Source organism: Vicia villosa, linkage group LG2 (assembly GCF_029867415.1).
Source record: "Vicia villosa cultivar HV-30 ecotype Madison, WI linkage group LG2, Vvil1.0, whole genome shotgun sequence".
NCBI classification, from domain to species: domain Eukaryota; kingdom Viridiplantae; phylum Streptophyta; class Magnoliopsida; order Fabales; family Fabaceae; genus Vicia; species Vicia villosa.
In genome coordinates this window covers 39909953-39928771 of record NC_081181.1, presented here as the reverse complement: position 1 = coordinate 39928771, position 18819 = coordinate 39909953, and positions in this window count along the sequence as shown.

Below are 18819 nucleotides of genomic sequence, written 5' to 3'. Positions count from 1 at the left end.
CCCTGATCTTAGTTATTACTTGTGTTAGACCTATAGCATTATTATCCCGCTGGTTTCAATTTCCCTTCCCCCGCTGGTTTCAATTTCCCTTTCCCCATTATTATTTTAATTGTTAATATTAATTGTTGTGGTTAGTAATTCTAGGGAGTGCAAGACTGTAATTAACCTAGAGTAACTAATTATAAGATAAATTTCTGAATCAAATCACGTGATTGGTGCACACACGCACACTTTTGGGGTAACCTCTTTGTTGCCTGTTGCCTGGTTGCCTGTTGCCTGTTGCCTGTTGCCTTGTGTTTTTTTTGCAGAATAGTCATGCCCCTCGAATACGAGGATACCTCAGCCATGTTGCCTCAATTAAGATCATGGGTCCCTAATGATGCTGCCTTTGATACACTAAACATGATCTCGACCCTCGGAAGTTGCCTACGAAAGGCTGAGGTATCCTCTTGCTGCCTACGAAAGGCTATTCTGGTTCTTCCCTTAGACTACCTGCCTCTCTATGGCATGGGACAGTCTTATGGCGAACGAACTCTCGATGACCCTTCAACCTCCAAATTAAAGACTTCCTGCCCTCTTATGGCATGGATAGATCCTTTCACCCTAAAAGGCTAAAAGAATCTTTTTATCAAATAACCAGGTAATTGCCCTTAATTGCTTTGCCTTGCTCTAAAACCTTTTTCATATTCTTTCTCATAAACCTTCAAAAATGGCTACGCTCATTTACGAGCTAAAGTCCATACTCTTTTCTTCTACATTTCTGAAAACAAAGAGCAAAGCAATTAAGAGCCCATGGAAAACCATGGATGCAAAGGGTGTCTTACACCTTCCCTTTGCATAATTACCCCCCGAACCCTGTTTTTATTTAAAAGGTTTTTCCTGTTCTTTTAGCCTTTCTAATTAATTTGGATAAAATAAAAGTCGGTGGCGACTCATGCTTTAACGCACATTTCAAATAAAGTCAGTTCACCGTATTACACATAGTTTTCTCTTCTTTCTCCCCTTCTTTCTCTTCTTTCTCTTCTTTCTCTTCTTTCTCTAAATGAGAGTTATGTCTCTAAAACCCTAACTCCCTTACTATCCTTCTTTTCTTAATTGGGCTTAACCCACAATCCAACCTCATATTCAATATAGGCCCAATTCATAATATCTCTTTAATTACTCAATTAATCCGAATAACACACATAAATAAATAACCACCTATCATAACGAATATTATTCCCAATAATATTCCCCAACTACAATTGCTCCTTAACTTAATTAATACCAACTCGTAATTGTATTTCTCCGACTAATCCGACCACAACTTAACTGCTCAAATCAACATATTAATCCAATTTACGCCTTTAGAATAATACCGATAAATACCGACTTCGACTAATTCCAATAAATAAATCCTTGATTAATCTAATTAAATGATTAATTAAATTCGGGGCGTTACGTTAAACGGTCAGCAAAAGAACCCAGACCCCCTAAAACAAGCATCGCGAATCTAATGGTGCAGGTTTTAAGTCCTGGAATTGGCTTTACATGCGAAACCGAAGAGAGTGACCTCTCTTGCCCTAACAATGGCGTTTTGCGCTATGGGCTTCAAAGCTTCAGTTCAATGATTCTAATCTCTTTTAAACACCATTAGGAACACGTTAGTAGCGTTAGTTTGCATGAAAACATACTAAATAATCAAAAACGAAAAACTTAACATGAAGAACATGATGAACATAAGCCTCGTGTTTTGGGCAGCACGGGACTCGAACAATGGATCATTCTTACCCTACACTATCCTGGGAGGATTTTGGGGGTGGATTAAGAGCTTTGAAATTGTTTGAAGAAGGCTCACGAAAATACAACTTTTCTTTGATATTTTGGCTCTTTAAAATCTTGCCCTTCTCTCCTATTTCCGTGTCCTTTCTGGCTGCATTCTTTGAGAATATATATGAGAGGAAATTAGGGTTGGAAGATTTGGAAAGAAGCAATTGATTGGTAAGAAAAAAATATGAAAAGATATGATTGAAAATTGAGTAAAAAGTATCTATTTTTGCATTCAATCCTTCTCAATCAAGGGCAAACGAAAACCCTTGGATTTGTATATGAATATATACTCAAGATTGATTGAAAAAATAAAATTATGCATATCTTTTATATTTTTTATTATTTATTTAATTAAATTTAACTTTTAATGGATAAAAATAAAAAATTAATAAAATAAATAAAAGAATAATGCATGAATGGGCTTAGGGGTCATGGACCATGTCAGAAACAAGTTTCCAACATAAAAAGATTGGACCATTTGGAAGAAATTCAATTTTGCTCAATATTCACTTTATGCACTTTCTCAAAATTGGTCAACTTCAACAAGTCATAACTCTCTCAATTTTATTGTACGAAAGAGTTCTAGGACTTTTTGGAAAGCTCGAGATATCCTCTATAAGCCACTTTGGAACATATTTTGAATTTGGAGATTTTATCTTGATGATATTGGTCCTGATAAAAAATAGCTTTTGTGAACTTCTAGAAAGACATGTAATGTTTTGGCCCATACCTCTCAAATGGTGCATTTCTTGGTCTTGGGCACAACATAAAAGTTGTAGATAATTGAATTTCCTTGAGAATGAGCTTTAGTTGGGGAATTTCTGATGACCCATGTGAGAGTTATGATCAATTAAAGTTCAGTTGACTTTCTTCTACAAAACCCTAATTTAGAAACTACGAATTTTGTTGATTTCAGAATTTTTCTTGATGAATCATGATCAAATGATGGGTATAACCTCAAAATGTTGATGTTGACCAAATATCAGGAGTTTTGACTGTAATTTGACCATAGTTGACTGTTAGGTCAAACTAGTCCATTGTTGATCATTTGAGCCATTGACTGAGCAATCTTGTGAATTAGAGCCTCAAAATTAGTATGAGGATCCTTTGAGACGTATGAGAATTCATGAAGTCCACTTGAGGTTTTGGAAACTGATTTTACCTAGAGAGAAGCAAAACCCTGGTTGGAGGCTGGTTGCTTAGGAGACAGGTAAGTGTGCCTAATTCTTGCATAGTCTTGAGCATTTAAAAGTCAGGTGAGTCAAAATTTCTTGAAATATGATGGGAAAATTTTAGGGTATGTCAGCTTCCCCTGTTCAATCTTCTTACACCTGAGGATGTAGATTGGCATGCGTGCCTTCGAAATCTGAAGGTGGAAGAGAATTGAACACTAGAATATCCAGAAATTTGTGTAACATCCCGATTTTATTAATATTTTTATTAATTACATTAGTAATTATACTATTTGGTATTTTTAATAATTATTTATTTATTTAGTTATTATGTGATATAATAATTATTTGAAATATTTAATTGTATGTGTGTTTGTGTTATTTGAGTTAATTAAGTTGTATGAGAGGTATAGTTAATTGGGCCTTAGTAGTAGAAACATAATAGATGGATTATGGGTTAAGCCCATTAAGAGAAAAGAGATAGTAAGAGTAAAAAATTAGGGTTTTAGAGTTGGAGTCTCATAACTCATTTTTGGGGAGAAAGGAAAAATAGAAGAGAGAAAAGAATCAAGGGAGGAGCACTTGAGAGAAGGATAAAATTATGGAGGAAGCCTTAATTTTCGCAGCATGTTTCAGCATAGAGTCACCTTGGAAAATCGGGCATATCTCTCAATCCAACCGTTGGATCGTTATGATACTTGGACACAATGTTCCCGACTCATAGAGGTAAGTTCTGACCGGAGCGATTTTGATGTTAGAACTGGTTTTTAGGCGTGTCTCCAATTGATGTTAGAAAGGATTTCTTTTGGAGAAAAGCTTAGAGCTATGGTGAAAGAGTCCATATTTACCAAGGTAAGGGTGGGGTTCGAATTATATAACCGGGTATATGATGATTGTATGTGGGATTATGGTGTATGAATTTTTCCATGGCTTATTTGTTGTGATTCCGTCGTGTTGATTCGATGAAATTAGTTGTTGTTGTGGTGATAATTGTTGTTGTTTTATGCGAAGTTGCAGGATGTTTCAATGATGATGTATACCTCTATTTATTGGTATAGCAACGATATAGGCTTATGCCTTTGTGCCGATGATGTTGTTTGTGTTGTGTGTTTGTTGCATTCATATGCATATGCATTTTTGGTGACGGCCTGGATTGGAAAATTAGTGACGAAGGCTTATGCCTTGATGTCTCTGTTAACTGGCAATTGGTGATGGGGCTGAAGCCCTGGGTACCACATGCATGTGAAATTTAACAGAACTTCTGGAACTCAAGGAATATCATGTGACACAACCTAGATTATATCATGTTGCTCAACCTAAGGAATATCATGTTGTACCTCCTGTTAATTATAATGATAGACCCAAGTTCAATCAGAAATTGAGAAGAACTAACAAGAAAGGACCCAAGAAAATGTGGGTACCTAAGGAAAAGATTATTCCCGTTGCAGATATCCTTGGCTGCAAAGAAGAGAAAGGAAAGCATGTCATGGTACCTGGACTCTGGGTGCTCTCGACACACGACGGTAAGAAGGTCTATGTTCCAAGACCTGCTGCTTAAATCTGCTGGAGAAGTTAAGTTTGGAGGAGATCAGAGGGGCAAGATAATTGGCTCAGGAACCATAAGTACTGGTAACTCTCCTTCTATAACTAATGTTCTTCTGGTAGATGGATTAGCTCATGACTTATTATCCATAAGTCAATTAAGTGAAAATGGTTATGACATAATCTTTGATCAAAAGTCTTGTAAGGCTGTAAGTCAGAAGGATGGCTCAATCCTATTTACAGGCAAGAGAAAGAACAACATTTACAAGATTGATCTTCAGGATCTTAAGAATCAGAAGGTAACTTGTCTTATGTCTGTTAGCAAAGAGCAATGGGTCTGGCACAGAAGATTAGGCCATGCTAGTTTGAGAAAGATTTCTCAGATTAACAAACTAAATCTGGTCAGAGGACTCCCTAATCTGAAATACAAATCAGATGCTCTTTGCGAAGCATGTCAGAAAGGGAAGTTTTCCAAACTTGCATTCAAGTCTAAGAATGTTGTTTCTTCCTCTAGGCCGCTATAACTTCTGCACATTGATCTGTTTGGCCAGTCAAAACAGCTTCTGTCAGAGGGAAGAAATATGGATTAGTCATCGTAGATGATTATAGTCGCTGGACATGGGTAAAGTTCTTGAAACACAAGGATGGGTCTCATTCAGTGTTCTTTGAATTCTGCACTCAGATTCAATCTGAGAAAGAGTGTAAAATCATAAAGGTCATAAGTGATCATGGTGGCGAATTTGAGAACAGATTCCTTGAGGTTTACTTCAAAGAAAATGGTATTGCCCATGATTTCTCTTGCCCTAGAACTCCGCAGCAAAATGGAGTTGTAGAGCGAAAGAATAGGACTCTACAACAAATGGCCAGAACCATGATCAACAAAACCAATATGGCTAAGCATTTCTAGGCAGAAGCAATAAACACTGCATGCTATATTCAGAATAGAATCTCTATTAGACCTATTCATAATAAGACTCCTTATGAATTGTGGAAGAACAGAAAGCCCAACATTTCATATTTTCATCCTTTTGGATGTGTTTATTTTATTCTGAATACTAAAGATCATCTGAGTAAGTTTGATTCTAAGGCACAGAAGTGTTTCCTTCTTGGATATTATGAACGCTCTAAAGGCTACAAAGTATACAATACTGAAACATTGATTATTGAAGAATCAATCAATATCAGATTTGATGATAAGCTTGGTATTGAAAAGCCAAAGCAGTTTGAGAATTTTGCAGATATAGATATCTCAATTTCAGAAGCTGAAGAACCAAGAAGCAAAGTATCAGAAGCTGAAGAATCCAGAAGCAAAGGATCAGAAGATCAAGTTGCTGCTTCCTTAGAGAATCTCAGAATTTCTGAAGAGCCAACTGTCAGAAGATCTTCTAGACTCAACTCTGCTCACTCAGAAGATGTCATTCTTGGAAAGAAGGATGATCCTATTAGAACAAGAGCATTCCTTAAGAACAATGCAGAATGTCAGTTAGGTCTTGTTTCTCTGATCGAGCCAACTTCTGTTGATCAAGCTCTAGAAGATGCAGACTGGATAATTGCCATGCAAGAAGAACTAAATCAGTTTACAAGGAATGATGTGTGGGATCTTGTTCCTAGACCAAAAGGATTTAACATCATTGGTACGAAGTGGGTCTTCAGAAACAAGTTAAGAGAAAAAGGAGAAGTTGTAAGAAACAAATCCAGACTGGTGGCTCAGGGCTATAGTCAGCAAAAAGGTATTGACTATACAGAAACCTTTGCACCAGTGGCCAGGTTAGAATCTATTCGCTTATTGATTTCTTTTGCCACTCAACATAACATCACTCTATATCAGATGGATGTTAAGAGTGCCTTTTTAAATAGTTATATAGATGAGGAAGTTTATGTCCACCAACCTCCTGGTTTTGAAGACTCTAAGTCTCCAGATCATGTTTTTAAACTAAAGAAATCATTATACGGATTGAAGCAAGCTTCTAGAGCTTGGTATGAAAGATTAAGTTCTTTCCTTCTGGATAATGGTTTCACTAGAGGACAAGTGGATACTACTCTCTTTTGTAAAACCTTTAAAAAGGATCTTTTAATTTGCCAAATTTATGTTGATGATATTATATTTGGAACATCTAATGCTACACTTTGAAAGAAGTTTGCTAAGTCTATGCAGGCTGAGTTTGAAATGAGCATGATGGGAGAACTCAAGTACTTCCTTGGGATCCAGATCAATCAAACATCAGAAGGAACGTATGTTCATCAAACCAATTATCTGAAAGAACTTCTGAAGAAGTTTAATCTTTCTGAAAGCAAAGAAGCAAAAACTCCTATGCATCCAACGTGTGTCTTAGGTAAGGATGAGGTAAGTAAGAAGGTAGATCAGAAGTTGTACAGAGGTATGATTGGATCTCTTCTATATCTTACTGCTTCTAGACCTGATATTTTATTCAGTGTTTGTCTGTGTGCAAGATTCCAATCAGATCCTAGAGAATCTCACTTAACAGCTGTTAAGAGAATTCTGAGGTATCTGAAAGGTACTACTAATGTTGGTTTAGTCTATAGAAGATCTAAAGAATACAACTTAGTAGGATTCTGTGATGCTGATTACGCTGGAGATAGAATTGAAAGAAAGAGTACTTTTGGAAGTTGTCAATTTCTTGGAAGTCATCTGATCTCCTGGTAAAGTAAGAAGCAAGCTACCATTGCCCTCTCTACTACAGAAGCAGAATATCTTGCTGCTGCTGGATGTAGTACACAGATGCTCTGGATGAAGAGTTAGCTAGAAGATTATCAGATATATGAGAGTAACATCCCTATCTTATGTGATAATACTTCTGCTATTTGTTTATCTAATAATCCAATCTTGCATTCCAAAGCTAAACATATTGAGATCAAACATCATTTCATTAGGGACTATGTTCAGAAGGGTGTTCTTTCTTTGAACTTTGTTGATACAGACCATCAATGGGCTGATATCTTTACAAAACCCCTTGCTGAAGATAGGTTCAAGTTCATTCTGAAGAATATCAGTAAGGATTTATGCCCTGAATGAGAAGATGAGAAGTTCTGACGTATGAATTAGTTCTGAAATGAAGTTGTTTTATCTTCTTATAAGAAGTTCTGATTCTGTTATTACTAACGTTTCATTATCTAAGTTGATTCAGAATCTCTTTTAAAGCAAAACAGCTGTCACCAGCTTTCCAGAAGATGAACACGTGTTCACTCTATTTAGACAAGTACGCGTGCAGTTGAGGAGACGCCGCCCTAGGTAACTGTGCAAATCATTTCAAATATTATGTTATCTCTCATAACATCATTTCTCATTAAATGCATTTGATTCTATGTTTTTCTGTAATCATGTTCATTCAAATGCATATTGCATTTCTTTTCAAATCTGTCTCTATATAAACTCTTCTCCATAACAATTCATCTCTTTACACTCTCTCTCTCTTCATTGATTGTCTCTTTCGTTCATCTCTCTTTCTCATTGTTGCATAAACCCTAGTTTTCTAAACCGAATCTCAGAGTGAATTCATGCTTTCATCTTCAAGTACTCAACAAAAAATGTCTTCTGCACATCTTGTTCAACACAAATATGGATATCATCCTTTGAAGACGTGTTCTATTCCACATGAAGAACTGGAAGTTCTATGTGAAACTATGATGGATTTTGACAATCTGTTGGAACATGATTTCAAAACCAAGGCTGCAATGCTGGTACAAGGGTGGTCAAACTACTTTGAAAGATTGGTTGGACCAGTTTATCCTCTCTTAGTTATGGCTTTTTGGACTCATGCAACAGTTACTCCAACTGCTATCATCTCCTTCGTATTAGGGCATGAAGTTGTTGTGACTGAGAAGATGATAAGGAAGTTGTATGGTCTTGATGACTCAGATGGAATCACAGGTGCTCTTCCTGGTAGAGTTTATTGGGATAAGGTTGATAGAGAATTGTCTTCTTCTAGATCTGCACCTTATTAAACTACTTCTTTGAAGCCTTCCTATAGAGTTTGGGCTGAGATTATTCTGGGATCTCTCTATCATAAAAAGTGATCTCTTACTACAACATATGTAAATCAGGATCAGAAGTATGTACTTTTCTGCATTGGAAAAGGTATCCAAGTTAATCTCTCAAACATTTTGTTTCAACATTTGAAGACAAATATTGAAGAATTAAGAGATGAAGAACGTAAGAAGAATCCAGATTTCAAGAAGAACACTACTCCTCTTGCTAGAATGATTTCAGATATTCTGATAGAAAGTGACTTGTTGGATTTTCTGAGAGTTGTTGGTTCGCCCAAGTTCTTAACTGTCATTCAAGGACACATTCTAAATGCTTTTGATTTACAAAGGATGCTTCTGATTGAGAAGGTAACTTCTATTCCAAGAATATTTCATGATATTCTGACTAGAAGAATCCCTGTTGAAAGCTTTTCTCACTTGTTCAAAGAAGAGCTTGACAAGTCTGTTAAGCGGTATTTGAAGTCTTGTGTCAAAGCTCAATCTTCTATTGATCCTGTGTGGATTCGAGGGAGAACTCTTCCATCTCTGGATGAGTTAAGAAAGGAAGAACAGAAGAAGAAAGAAAAGAAGTTGAAAAGAAAGGCCTCAGAAGCAGGACCTAATGCTAAGCCAGCTAAGAAGCAGAAGCACACCTATGATCCTCTCAAAGTACAATCTGATGAATATCGTGATAAGCGCATCAAGAAAGCTTTTCTTGCAGATGCTGCTGTTTGTTCCTCTCAGAAAAAGCCTCCTCCTTCTGAACCCCAAAATTCATTCACCATTCCAAACAATTTCCAACCACCTCCTTTTACACAAATTCTGAACCCTTAACCACTAAATGCCTTTCCCCCAACACCTTCTAAAATTTCACCTTCATCCACCTTCACCACAAATTCTACATCTTCTCTAACTCATTCTTTACCTTCAAGAAAATCCAAACCATATTGCCTTCTGTACCCTGATTATCGATTCACCTTTAACCCTCCTGAACCCTCTCTTGATGTCTGCTTTGACCTATTCAAGCTCAAATTCAGAACAAGGATGGAAACTTTGAGAGTTGCTCATGACTCCAAGTTGGATCATGCTGCTATTCGAAGCTTATGGAGAATCTTTAAGAAGGATTTTACGTTTGATGCTATGAACATCCAGAAGAGATGTGTTGCTGAGGCATCTGGTTCTTTTGGCTATTTCTTAGATTTTGATGATGGTAAGTACTATCATCCAATCAGAAATTGGAGATCTCTTGAGGAGAAGAAGTTTGTAGATGAGTTGGAAGATGAACCTTGTCTTACAATGGTTATATGGAAGCCTCAATTTCTTATTCTGACTGGAGACTTTCAGTCTTTATTCAACTGGGTAAGGGAGAATCCCTCAGAGAAAGCACCAGATATGGTATATCCTGCTGTTGAATATCCATAAGAAGTTGCTGCTCCTACACCTCCAGAGAATCTGGCTGAGATTCTTCAGGCTCTTGAGAATGAAGATTCGAATATCCCTGCTGCAGAATATGCTGAAGCTGCTTCTATGTCAGAAGCTGATGCTGAGAAGCAAAGTGCTGAGAATCATCCTACTGAGAAACTTCCTGTTCAGGAAAATCAAGATGATGTTCTCATGATAGATGCTGCTGTTGAGCATGCTATTCCTTTGGATGATAGCTGTGAAGCTTCTTCTGTTGAACCCTCTCTTCTGGTGAACACCATGAAGGCTCTTCAAAAGAATCAAGATGCTCTAGCTTCTCGTTTGGATAAGCATGAAGATACTCACAATGAGTTTCGCTCATTCATGAAGACGCATTCTGCAAGCACTTCTGAGATTCAAAACCTTCTGGCCAAAATAGTTTCTAAGCTAGGCTAGTCGTAGTCTTTTGGTCTTAGTTGTTTTCTTGTTTCTTGCATCTGTTTCTTGCATCTGTTTCTTGCATCTGTTTCTTGCATCTGCTTCTATCTTTGTATCTTCTGATATTTTGTTGAATCAATGAAATATTATCTTCTTCTCTCATATTGTTTGTTTTTCATCTGAATATTTTAAATGCTTTTTGATGTTATGACAAAAAGGGGGAGAAAACGTGATAATTGATTTGATTTATTATATCAGTTGCTGGAAGTAAGTCTCAACATTCCTAACAATATTTGCAAGTTCTATGTCTTTGAGATTTTTGCAGGATTGAAGATATTCTGAAAAAGCTCAACATGAGAAGCAAAGACATGAGGAAAAGCAATTCTATAAAGAAACATGTTATTGGAATTGAAGCAAGCTTAGTGTTGTGAAACTTCAAGATCAGAAGCAAGAAGGAAGAATGTTCTGATATTCTCGTGGCAGAATATGCTCTAACACATTTTTATCCCTCATATGTTCTGATACATATTCTTTTTAAGAACTTATCAAATTTTGCCCTGATAGTATTTCTAGCATTGCTCTGATACATGTTTTTTTCTTAAAAGAATGTTCTGATTCATTCATGCTCTGACTTTTGTCGTCTAGTTTGTTCTGAAACATTTCAGGATGTAAAGATGCTCTGATGAGGCTCTGGTACATTCAAAAATGTTCCGATACAATCAAGTATGATATGATTCAAGAAGAAATTCAAAGCTCTGAAGCTGTCCTATGGAAGCAAGAAGCAGAAGCTCTGAATGTTCTGAAGTTCTAGGCAAATATGAACGTCTCGAATGAAATGGAAAATACTCAGGGAAGTCTTTTATTTATAAATTCTTCCAGTATTTATTTCAGGGGGAGATTGTTAATCTCAGGGGAGACATATTCACACACTATGTTTATATGCTTATGCTATAACTATGTAATTGTCTTTAGTCATCTGATATTCTGATTGCAAATTCATATCAATTATATATGTTTTTTTCATCATCAAAAAGGGGGAAATTGTTAGAACAAGAATTGTTCTGAATATTCTTAGTTTTAATGATAACAATGTATATGAATTTTGTATAAGACAATGTGGTACTCTAATCCTATGCATTTTCCATTACAGGAAATATATAAAGAGTATGCACAATTTAGCGCAAGAAGCACTGACTCAGAAGGTTCAAGTATGCAACATCAGAACATGCTCTCGTAAGACATCAGAAGATGGTCAAGCAGAATCAGAACATGGTCTATTGAAGCATCAGAAGAACTTGAGTTCAGAAGCAGAAGCACTGAAGTTCTTATAGTATCACGCTAGAAGCACTTCAAAGTCAGAAGATAAGAAGATGCTCTGCACCAAGCTATTTGACTCTGATATTCAAACATTGTATCTACAAAGATCAGATCAGAAGCAAGTACAAGATGGCAGGCTACGCTGACTGACAAAAGGAACGTTATAAGCTATTAAAGGAAAAGTCAGTTAAAGCAGGAAAAGCAAGGCTCGAGGTAGTTGACAAAAGAGTGAAACATTAAATGAAATGTTGTACGGATCACGCAGCGCATTACATTCTCCAATGGTCATCTTCTCAAAACGCCTATAAATAGAAGTTCTGATGAGAAGCTGTACACACAACTCTTACGCAAAAATACAGAAACATTGTCAAATTCAAAAGCTCTCAAACATCATCTTCAACCTCACATTACTGCTGTAATATCTTAGTGAGATTTAAGCTTAGAAATTAAGAGAAATATCACAGTTGTGATTATAGCTTATTAAGAAGCATTGTAATACTCTTGTAAGATTTTGTTTACATTAATTTGTAAAAGGTTCCTAGAGTGATCAAGGTGTGATCAGAATACTCTAGAAGACTTAGAAGGTATCTAAGTGGAAAACCATTGTAATTAAGGTTGATTAGTGGATTAAATCCTCAAGTGAGGTAAATCACTCTAAGGGGGTGGACTGGATTAGTTTCGTTAACAACGAACCAGGATAAAAAATGATTGTGCAATTGTTTCTATCTTAAGAGTTTTTAAAGTAAAACTTATTCAACCCCCCCCCCTTTCTAAGTGTTTTTCTATCCTTCATAATTGAAGTGAGTGAGCTTGCTTAGTGAGGTTATTTTGGTTTCTTGGTTATGAAGAAATGTGAGAAATATCATTTGTGCAATGATGGTGTTTTCGAGCTAGCTCTCTATCCATTGAATTCTTGTGATCTTGGGGAACATTTTTTATGCATAAAATTTTCTAATTGGCTTAGGGGAAGATTCCTTGATGATTCACCAATATTCCATTTTGTAATGATTACTTAATCACATGGCATTGAATTTTTGAATATTCTTCAATCTTTATGCAATGATGCATTTGATCCTTCCTTATCCCTTGTGATATTTTTTTGATCAATCATAACTTCTAGCTCAAAATGAATTTGGAGGAGATTGAAAATAATTTGGAAAGCCCTTGACATGTACTTCAATCCATATGTTTTGTGTTTTCTCAAAATCCTTAAGGAAGTTAGTGAAAATGACCCATAAAGTTTGAAGAAAACTAGGGTTTTTTCAACATTCTTGGTTATGCAGCAACTTTGAAGCTCCATATCTCTTCAATGGTTGATTTTTTGCAAAAACATTATTTGTGACAAAGTTGTTCATTGGACCAAAATCTATAGCCTTTGATGTTGGAAGTTTTTTTCAGTTTGTACTTGAAATTTTGAGATATTTCCTTCCAAAGTTTTGAAAAAAAGACCTTAAATCACCCAGAGTCCTATGATTTTTTTGAAAATCATTTTCTCACTGATTGATCCTCTGTTTGATTTTCTTTGTCCTTTTGAAAACCCTAGTCTGAGCACTTGGTGAATAAGTGACTGCTCTGGGTACTTGTCTTGAGTTGATAAAATATCTGGAGATGTGACATCTCAGGGGGGTCAAATTTAGGGTATGATAGGAAGTAGCTTAAATGATTTGATTTTGATGTACCCTAACTGGGGATAAGAGCTTGAATAAACCCTGTTGGAGGAGAAGATCTCAAAAAGGATTCTGTTGAGGAAGGTATCTTTGTTGGAGGGGAGCTCACTTGAGATAATCTCTCGAGGAGTATTCTGTGAGATTGTTTTGTGGGGATATTTCCAGGAAACTGACTCTGTTGGAAGATATGGATGCCTTGAACGTTGCCCTAGTGGTCGTAGTGACCACCATTCCTGGACTTATATTGATTGGGACAACAATGAGTATTGGTCGAAGTGTCAAGCAAGCATAGCTTTGCCCCAGCCAGCAGGGACTTTTGAAGAGATTCGCCTCGTGAGGACTTTCTGAAATATGTTCTATTCAAGGTAACTTGCCCCAAGTATCATAAACTTAGGAACAATTCCCCTGGTTAATCGAGAAGTAGCTTTAGACATGCTTGGGTGAATGCCCCTGATTTGCTCGATGCTCCTAAGAGATTCTTCGAGTCTTGACCTAATTTCCCCAGATGGGTTGGACAATAATGTGTCATGCCCCTTATATACATTGGCTTTTGACCAACTGAGTCAAGTGCAGGAAATAGTACTTTTGAAGTAATCTTGTTTGTTGGGAGGACTTTTAGTCATTAGTCATACCCCATGCAGATTCTTCTTGATGCTAAACATTTGACCTTATGTAGACAAATATTTTTAATAATGAAACTAAAAATGCGATGTATATGTCTATCTTGAAGTTTGAAAAATTTTTTTAGTAAAACAAGATTTATAAAAACGTGATATCAACTCGGAGTTTATGGTAAACCTTGAGGAGTCGGGATACCTTTTGGTAACAGTATGCTTTCGAACTAACCATGCTTCAGTTAGGACTTTTAAGGGTTGTAACGTGGCTTACTTCACGGTTTAAAAAAAAGGATAATGGCTCAAAGTTTATTTGTACCCATCCCAATCTTCGTGATGTTCTTCGATCCTATGCTCAGTTAACCACACGTTTAAGCTCCACAAGATTTTGGAACTGTAACACTGACAATGGTGGTGGTTCACAACCTGAAGTTTATTTGAAAAGGCAGTCATCTTTTTTGTAACATTTTCTTTTGTCGAGGATTTGTAGCAACCTCTTTTTTTACTTTGTTATCATCACTAAGGTCCCAGGAAGTTGTCCAGATCATCAAAGCTCGTCTGGAAGTGCTCTAAATCACCTTTAAATCTTCATCTGCAAAGGTGAGTTTTCCAAACTTGAACTCTTTCATTTCTGAATCATTTTCTATAAAACTCGATTCTATCTTGTTTATAATCATGTGAGGATCAAACGCCCTAAATTAGTTGTTATTGTTTGTTTCTATACATCATTTAATTTTGTTTTTAAGTTTTAGGGTTCATATGATTTTTGGAGAAATTCTTGAGTTACACTCAAAATAAATTTGTGTTTGATACATTCTTGGATTCATGTTGAAAAATTACACAAGTTTCGTGTTTATACTTTATGAAATGATCAAATTTTCAGAAGAATCGTTTTTTGGAAATCATGAGTTCAATGTTGAAGATGAAGTTCTTCATGGGCTTATTTTATTTTATATTTGTTGCAAGGCATATAAGTATTGGATGAGAGTGTAACACGGTGGGTTTGAACCTCCCTCAAACTAATTTTTGCGCTTCGTTTTAATTTTAAGCATTTTTCAACTTGTTTAATATTTTATTCATTGAAAGCATGGTTTAGACAACACTTACGCGTGGCCCAGTGATTAGTCTTTTGAACCATGAAGCAAAGGGTCTGCGTTCAAGCCTCGTAGGGGTCAAAACCTAAAATTTTATCACTTGTTTTGTTAATTTGTTTTACAAACTATGATAATTTGTTTAATATAATAAATCAATGTATTTTCACTTGATTTTTTGTACACTCTTTATTTATGTTTATTTATGTGGTATATTTTGTGAATAAATTTTAAAAAATCCAAAAAATATTATTTATTTGATCAATTTTTAATTAAATCAAAAAATGATGTTTTATGCCTTTTAAAAGACTTTTAAATTAAATATTTTTTCAAATGTCTTCTTCACCAAATGTTTTGATTAAAACTTGTGTGATTATGTTAGGATTAAACTTAGCTTCCATTGAAGTTCATACCATGATCCCCTTTGTTTCTCACTTAGGGTTTATTTGACTTTTAAAATGATTAGGTTAGTATATATGCTAAAACCCTAATATTGAGATCTCTTGATCTTTCCCTTTGATTCAATGTAAATACTATGTTGATATTAACTTGATTTCCATGATCTATCTTTGTTATCCACTTGTATGTACATGCTTGTTAATTTACATCTTTGTACCATATGCTTTGGTTGTGTTCTTTGCATATACCATTATTGAACTAACACCACATGCATGAGATATTCATCCCTCATCACATCATACTCATACATACATGATATAATCTTGAGGTATGTCATTCCTTTTATTCATCAAAAATTTTATACTTGAGTTGTTTACATGCATTGATATTCTAAATCACCTTTATTTGTATCCATGGTACACAAAACATGTATCACGCACCACTTGAGATGCTTGTCCTAAATGCTTGGTTGAGATGTTTGATTCCTTATTGTTTCTAAAACTCCAAAGGAATGGGATAGTATTGACTAAAACTGTCATGGCACTCACTCTCTTTCCCTTCTCTTTTACTTGGTGCTTAGTATTGTTAAAGCTTAGCATCCTCCTTATTTTAAAAATGGTTATTTATTGTTAAAGCTCAGCCTCTTTTAAATCAAACCTAGTTTTATATTGTTAAAGCTCAACCACCGCCCTATTAAATCAACCCTTGTTTTGTATTGTTAAAGCTTGTCACCTTTTAAAAACTTGTTGTGTATTATTAAAGCTCAACATTTTAAAAAACCCTATTGTGTATTTTTAAAGCTCAACACCCAAAAAGATTTTTCCACTTTTGCTCTTTTATTTTCCTTTTAAGGGGAATTGCAAATGCTCTGACTTCCCTATTGCTCAAAAGGGGTATGTAGGCACAATATGCGATGTCTTGCCGAGCACACTTTTAATAAAACTCTTTTCCCACCATTCCACTCTTTTTCACATGACAATAGCAATAATATATATTTCAAAAAGGTTCTTGTAGAGTACTACAGATGTGAGGGGTGCTAATACCTTCCCTTTGCATAACCAACCCACGAACCTAAGATCTCTGTTTGTTTTATTAGTTTTGTTTGAAAAACATTTGGGTTTTATTTCCCTCTTTTTCCCATTTTCTTTGGAAATAATAAAGAGTGGTGGAGACTTTCACTAAAAATATGAGTCGGGTCAATCCAATGTCCTTTGGTCTCAATTTTTCACCGCTACAGAGATGTTCTTCTCAAACTAGATTTAACTTGGGGCAAAGACAGGAACCTTGCCTTTGGTAGGAGACAATTTCTATTGACGGTGAATAATGGCATTGATCTACATCACCCCGGTCGAGAATACAAAGTCAATAATGGTTGAAGGAAGAAGTCATCAATTAGTTATGAAAAGTCGTAATATCACAATCAAGTCAAATAAAACGTATCATGCACAAGAATAGAAATAAAGGGACCAAACGTAAAGGTAAATATATAGATAATGTTATCTTTGCGAAGGAATAACGCCCTACTAACATTACAGATAGGATAAAAAGAGAAAAAGAAGTAGCTAAGCCTCCTTGCTTTGAGACGATGCACCACAATTATCTACCAAATCCTCGTCTTGAACAGTCTTAAGTGGATTCAATTTCGTGCGGGGAATGGATATGCTTGGATGAAGCATTTTCTCCTAGTCACTCGCCTGGTTGGAAGCCTTGTACATGTTAGTATGATTTTGGTGGAGGGACTCATATACTCTTTTCCTCAGCTCCACCGCATGGTCATTATGAGCCATCTGATCTTCAACACGGGACTCCCTCTCCTATTGAAGGGCTTTCAAGGACTCGTCACCATGGGAGTTCGCCTCTGTAGCAACAATAAATATTTCTTTATGATGCTTCTTCTTAGCCTCCAAAGAAGACTCAAGCTCGGCAATTCTGGCTAATGAAGTAGAAGGGGAGCCATTAATCTTCGCTTCCTCCTAGAAAACCTCTATACGTCAGACATTTTCCTGAAGAGCAAACGATAAAAACAATATTGATTATGCATCTGGCCTTGAGTTTTGATGATAATTTTACATGGTATCGTAGAGAACAATTGTGTACTCTAATGGTTTCTATCTAGTGTGTAGCTTTTGCTAAACAGGTTCTGACTCTGGTAAGAAGGCGTATGAAATCATCAGGTTCTGAACTTAACACTTCGGAAGAATAATTTTACAAAGTTTAATCAAGATTCTCGAATGCTTCTTATGCAACATTTTTAAGGGGCGTTAGTACACTAGCTTCTGACCGTGACTTTGTAAGGAAGCTTTGGTGGCCTTCTAATGCTTTGCTTCTGTTGTCCCAAGTTCTAAAGATGCTAAAGACAAGGTTTGGTAAACGATTTCTAAAGATCTGAAGACATTAATTCTGAAGAGAAAGTGCAGAAGACTCTGAAGACAAGGTTCTACTAAACAAGTTCTGAAGACTCCAAAGACTTAGGTCAAGAAGACTCAAGTTCTGATTTTTCTACAACATGCTTCAATCAACATATATCAGAAGCCTCTGAAGAAATAGAAGATAAAGATCAAGACTAGATTGCATGAGATGGTGAGTATAAAGTACATTGTTACATCTACTCTAATAGGGTGGCGTAAAGACAGTCCTTTTTGTACTTGTTATCTACCATTCCCACCATGACCTGGGGATAAAACATATGGTTTTATGTTTCCTATTCTACCCTCCAACGGATCTATTTCTCAGCTATAAAAGAAGGACTTGGAAGAATTTGAAATCAACGAACCAGTTCTAAAAAAATACACTAAAGCGATGCACAAACTCTTTTGAGATATTCTTTGTATATTTTTGTATTTTTAGCGAGTTTTTGTTTATATCATGCTATCAACACTTTTGTGTTGTTGTACTTAAAAATTGTGTAAACTTCTTGTTAGAAGCATCTCTGTATACACATATTTGTAATCAACAATTGTTGATAGGTTCCATGAGAGACTAGGTGTAGTCAGGATTCTCAAGAAGACTTTAGTTGCGGTCATCATGGATTCGCAATAAGGATCAACTGACTTGTTGGGGTTGTTAACAAGGTTGATCAGACTTATTATGGTTATTTGTGGCTTGGCAATAAGGATCGACAGGCTTGTTGGGGTTGTCAGCAAGGTTGATCAAACTTATTGTGGTTGTCTGTGGATTCACAATAAGGATCAAATGACTTGTTGGGATTGTCAACAAGGTTGATCATACTTATTGTGGTTGTCTTTAATCAGTTTATTAAGTACTTGTGGATAAGGCTAACCTTGCGGGATAGACTGGAGTAACTTAGTTAACAATAAACTAGGATAAAAATAATTGTGTTCATTTATTTTTATTCACTTGTTAGCTTTGTGTTTGAGTTGCAAAA